Below are 6,000 nucleotides of genomic sequence, written 5' to 3' on the forward strand. Positions count from 1 at the left end.
ACAGCTTTCACAGCTTCACAAAACTCAAATAACATTTCAGTGGGTGGTGTGTTTAGAAAGGAGACAGATGGATTTGGGATAATCATGAGTCTTTGTTGTTGCTAATGATACCATTTCAGTCCTGCTAGAAACATACACAGTCCAGGGACTGAAATGAAACAAGGAAACAGATAAGTTATACTAATATAATATGTGCCATGGGTTTGGTACTTTATAATTTTCCTGTATACTGTGCCTCATTAAAAAAGTTAACATTTTTATTTAGCATTCTCTTGACCAGGCATGGTAGCTCATGGCTGTAATCCCAGCACTCTGAGGCCAAGGCAAGAGGATCACTTGAGACCAGGAGTTTGAGACTAGCCTCGGCAACATAGTGAGACCTTGTCTCTAGGAAAAGAAAAAAAAAAAAAAGTACATTTAGTACAATAAAATAAAAATTTTTAAAAGCATTCTCCTGCCAGCTCTGGAGAGAGTCTTGGAGTTCCTTGGGGGTAGACCAGCAGCATCCAGCATCACCTGGAAACTTAGAAATCCAGAATCTCAGCTGCCTTCTCCCCAGCTGCTAAATCAAAATTTGCATTTAAATAACATGCCTGGCCTAGCACCAAGGCTCACACCTGTAATCCCAGCACTTCCTTTAGGAGGCCAGGGTTGGAGAGTCACTTGACACCAAGAGTTCAAGACCAGCCTGGGCAGCACAGTGAGACCCCATCTCTAAAATGTGTGTGTGTGTGTGTGTGTAAAATATTAACAGGTGGTTTGGATGAACTACACAATTTGAGAAGCTCTGACCTAGGAAACAGTTAAGTCTTTGACTTACTGGGTACAAAAGGTGACTGACTGTCTTGGGATGTCTTCTAATTTAATTGTGGCTGTATTCAACCACAACATTTAGAGTAAGTTTATACAACATCTTCTTGATGGTGCACAATGCTAGCTGCTTTTTTGTTGCCTTTGGAAATACTGCAATGCATTCATAGGAATGACAGTAGGCAGAAGTATTTTCTCTTTACCACATTTGTTTCAAGAAATTGAGGTTTTATTGCTCTGAAAACCTCTAAATTCTACACAAAACTGTGAAATGTTTCCAAACCAGTAATACAGGAGATCAGATTGTTAAAGGATCTACTTCCAATTCTATTTATTTAAAAGTTTATAGGATTGTGGTTAACGGAGCTCAGATGAGTTTATTCATTACTCTGTCACTTGGTTTATCACTCAGCTAAGACCTACTAGCTGCTATAAGTTTTTGATCAATATACAGCTTGAGATCATTTTTAGTCATATATTGTTAAATTTATACTCATCATGGGTTGTTTGTTAAAAACCTAGAAACTAGAGAAACACTAATGGCAAAGAACAAGATATCAGTGAGGACCATTAATATGATACTTCTCTAAGCTGATTTCAGACTGATCCTCTCTATATCCATAAGATGTAGTTATCAAACCGAACTCTTAAAAAACAGATCCAAATGTATTGATTGATTCAAAAATCAAAGTTAAACATAGAACTATCATGAGGATTATGGCCACCATGACTATTCATACATTAGACACCTCTACTTACACAATGTGTCATTTGCAGGGAGGTGCTTACAACTCCTGTGATCATATCATTAATAAACAAAACACAAATTAAAACAGAACAGTTGATTTTCCCTTAGAGGAAAATGTAAAAATTCCAAAAACCAATTTATGAAATCATTTATTAATTTTTGATTCTATAAGTTAAATTTTATCTACATTTTCTCCTTAAATGCTTCTGAAAAATAAGCATGATACAGCTTCTAAAATTTGTTGATAAGCTTTCTTTCATAAATAAAGTAATCTAATAACATATCTCTCATTAAATGAGAAAAGAGCAAAAATGTGTTTATATGTGATGACCACAGTTAAGGTATACATGAGAGTTTTCTAATAATATTAAATACTATGCCAACTTAAAATAAAACATTTTAACTTAAAACATCTTCTTTAGTATTTCATTTTTATTTTATCTACAGAGCTGTGGTTAACAGGTCTCAGATGTACCTCTTTATTATTCTGTCACTGGTTTACTCTGTCTCTGTCACTCAGCCGAGACCAACTGTTATTACATTGTGTCTGAGTAAAGCAAAAAACTACATGCTAGTGTCAGAGAAATGATAACTTCTGTGTAACTGCCTTAGTGTGTATAACATTTAAGGCAAAGACACCTATAGGTATTATGAACCCTGATTCAAAAAGGGTTACTTCACACACTTACAGGTACTTACTATGTGTCAGACATTGTCAATATATTTGATTCTCAAAAGAATCCTATAAGATATGAGGTCATGTTATAAATGAGGAAACCAAGGCACACAGAGGTCAAGTAACTTGACCAAGGTCACAGAGGCAATAAATGGCATAAGTGCCACAGAAAGTGACAATAAGTCACTCCTCATGATTACAGTATTCTACTGTATGGCTCTGCTAACCAAATCCAGTGCTCAAACCCCCTCCGAAGACATTTTAATATGTCTCCCTATGTCACCAGTGTCTCATGCTTCAAAAGTAATTTTATTTTCCCTCTATTTCATTAACATTCTTTAGTGCATTTATTTCGGCCAGTTATTAGGAAAAAAGAGAAATCTAATTTAAACTAATTCATACCAAGAGGCATTAAATTGTGGATAGATTCTGGCTTGACATAGTCATTGCACAGGTTTTCAACTTGAAAGAACAATTGCTATTTTAAAGGAATGAATCTCAACTGTAGTGGTTTTCAAAATTCAAGACAGTCAACTTTCAGAGTCCAGCAGGAGGCTTCTAGATCCCCAAAATCCAGCCTCAAATACACAAAGTTCTTCTTTTCTATGTGATGGCTGTGCATAAAATTTCATTTGGGAAAATAAAAGGGACTCTGCTGCCTAAAATAACAATAAATTGAACCACTCCTCTAATCCACTAGTCTGATGAACTTTCTGGCTCTTCTTTCCTCACCTCCATCAGACACATTTCATGCGCTCCCCCCACACCCACCCTTGATAAAGAAGCGCTTAGAGGCTCACAGAACAGAGCAGAATATCTCTGGGTTCAAAGAACTTCAGGAGGGATCCAGAAAGTACTTTTGAGTAGATGCATTGAGCCTCTCAGTAATGTGAAAGCATGCTGCAGAGATCACCATCCCAGCAACAGGATTATTCTGTTTGATATCTGTTGCCAACAGCCACATTTCCCAGCATCTTGGACGCAAAGGGGGTTTACTGACAAAGCAAAGCTTTTACATTAGGCCTTACAGTCACAGGAAAATCACCAGCTACCTCAATGCATAGTCCCACGGTAGCATTCCTCCAGTCACTCTTAGAAAAGGCCCAAGTCATCTGGGGGCCTGGACTCACCCGCCCCAAGCAGGTGGCCCTTCTCCTGGTTCCTCTAGTTCTTCCTGGTAAATGGCGGAAATTGTATCTGACACAATGTGCGCAACTTTGTCCTTTGCTGGAGTCAGGTTTCTGGTCATGGGTCAGATCACTCAGTGCCTGAAGCAATTTCTTCCTCCACACCCAATAAATTCTTCAGGGAATCATGCAGGGATAGGTAGATTTCTTTAGGTACATATTTGTATTAATGAGAGCAGCTGGGAGCTGTCTTCCTGGTTCTAGTCAATGATTAACTTTTGAAGGCAGCCTCTTTGTGTGTGTGTGGTGTGTGTGTGTGACAGAAAGGACTTGTTTTAAGTGTTCCCACACAAAGTTATACATCTGTTTTTCTAATCAATGAATGACCTAACTACAAAGAGTTGAAGCTACCATTGAGCCAATAGTAAAGAATAAAATCCTACCGGCTGGGCGCAGTGGCTTACGCCTGTAATCCCAGCACTTTGGGAGGCCGAGGCAGGTGGATCATCGAGGTCAGGAGTTCGAGACCAGCCTGACCAACATGGTGAAACTCCCATCTCTACTAAAAATACAAAATTAGCTGGGCATTGTGGTGCACACCTATAGTCCCAGCTACTGGGGAGGCTGAGGCAGGAGAATCCCTTGAACCCAGGAGGCGGAGTTTGCAGTGAGCTGAGATTGTGCCACTGCACTCCAGCCTGGGCATCAAGAGTGAAACTCTGTCTCAAAAAAACAAACAAACAAAAAGAAAAAAAATCCTACCCTCCCAGAAATCTCTTACTGCCATAGAAATCACCAGATATTTATCAGGATGCTGCACTGTGGTCACCTAGGGGCTGAATACACTGTTTTCTACCTATTCCTTCAGCCTCTGGGAATCCACAGGCCAATTCAATGACATATGCTCAGAGGAGTCAATGATACAATTGCAGTTAGAGCTGTATTCACAATATATTTCTCAGAGAGAAAGCCTCAGTTAATTTCTACTCATTTCTTACTGAGAATTTTCACTTTATACTTCTATGAGAGAGACATTAGTATACATGTTGGCCTGTGGTAAGGCATATTTAGCTGTATATTTAATAAAGGTTCCAAATGTGTTTGGTGATTATTAAACACATGTGCTCAGCAGCATTGCTGCTCTCTTAAATTTCAGTTCCTCATTTCATCTGACTGCTCAGACTCTGCTATTTGAGAGACAATCTCCAACTTTTTTTTTTTTTTTTTTTTTTTTTAAGATGGAGTCTCGCTCTGTCACCCAGGCTGGAGTGCAGTGGCGCGATCTCAGTTCACTGAAAGCTCTGATCCCCGGGTTCACACCATTCTCCCACCTCAGCCTCCCGAGTAGCTGGGACTACAGGCGCCCACCACCACACCCGGCTGATTTTGTTTTTGTATTTTTAGTAGAGACGGGGTTTCATCATGTTAGCCAGGATGGTCTCGATCTCCTGACTTTGTGATCCGCCCGCCTCAGCCTCCCAAAGTGCTGGGATTACAGGCGTGAGCCACCATGTCTAGCCAACTATTAACCCAAACTCTGCATAAATCAATTCAGTATCTTCCCCAGACAAAACAGTACTTTCTCTGGATTCCCCATTTCTGTCCACATTTCTTTAAATAAATCCTTTTTCTAGGCTCTCAGAATTGCATTATATTTCATTTACTTCTAAAATATTTTCAGTGTAACAGGTTTGATTTTACAAGACTATCCTAGATAACTGTTCCCCTTTTGGCATTATGCCTGCAACCTTGCAAGTATCAATGGTAGAACTGGGCTTCCTGGCTTCAGGAGTTCAGTCCAAGTGGTTAGCCTTATATAAGTGATGGGTAATTGAACGTAAGAATTTATTACAAAAGTCAGCCTTGTGTGTATATATTAGTTAATTAGTTACACTAAACTGTGAGTGAAAAAGTAGCAAATCGGGCAAAATGCAGATAAAGAAAAAAATCTAAGTAACAGTAGAGATTATTTTTTAACTGATAAATGATAACAATAATATAAAACTGAATTTCAGTAATTATCAATTACTGATTCACCTAACTATGATCTTCCTCAAGTAGACCAAATAGAAAACACACTTACTTCAACAAGTAGCAATTGATGAGGTTACTAAACCCTGGTCTGTGGACCACCTGTATCAGAATCATTGGCGATCTTCCTATTTTAGTTTACTTGATTTTGTTTTGCCCTATATTATTTAAAAAATTACTCAGTTATGAATAACCAGAACATGTGCAAGTTACTGAAGAATGATCAGAGATTCAAAGTTGCTGGCTTTAAGGATAGAGAAAGGGATCGTGAGCCAAAACTCAGTGAACTATAGTGAGAGTAAAAATTGAAAAAGAGTTTGGGAAGAATATTGTATCTTTTTTATGCCAGTAAATGTTCATAAAGTTTCAAGTAATATGAGGATGAAAAATTGAGATTATATTTTCTGTAACTTGACTTTTTTGTAGAAGTACTAGAAATACTGACATCTGTTGCACTAAAGAAAGTAATGTTTATGAACTATATTTAAATTTTAGTTATCTCTTTCTAATTAAACAATTAATCTTTCTTTCTCTTTTGTTTTTGAGACGGAGTTTCACTCTTGTTGCCCAGGCAGGAGTGCAATGGTGCGATCTCAGCTCACTGCAAA

At 38.2% G+C, this 6,000-nt stretch overlaps 1 long non-coding RNA gene across 1 annotated transcript in view; it reads right to left on the reverse strand.

The window, feature by feature from the left end:
* LOC129038868 (uncharacterized) overlaps window positions 1–3,394 on the reverse strand; it is an 84,507-nt gene extending 81,113 nt beyond the window's left edge. The window contains exon 1 of the long non-coding RNA XR_008503246.2: window positions 3,287–3,394. This is a non-coding gene — a long non-coding RNA (uncharacterized LOC129038868). The remainder of the gene's footprint in view (window positions 1–3,286) is intronic.
* Window positions 3,395–6,000: the final 2,606 nt, after the last annotated feature.

This window comes from Pongo pygmaeus, chromosome 5 (genome assembly GCF_028885625.2).
Source record: "Pongo pygmaeus isolate AG05252 chromosome 5, NHGRI_mPonPyg2-v2.0_pri, whole genome shotgun sequence".
In the NCBI taxonomy this organism is placed as follows: Eukaryota; Metazoa; Chordata; class Mammalia; order Primates; family Hominidae; genus Pongo; species Pongo pygmaeus.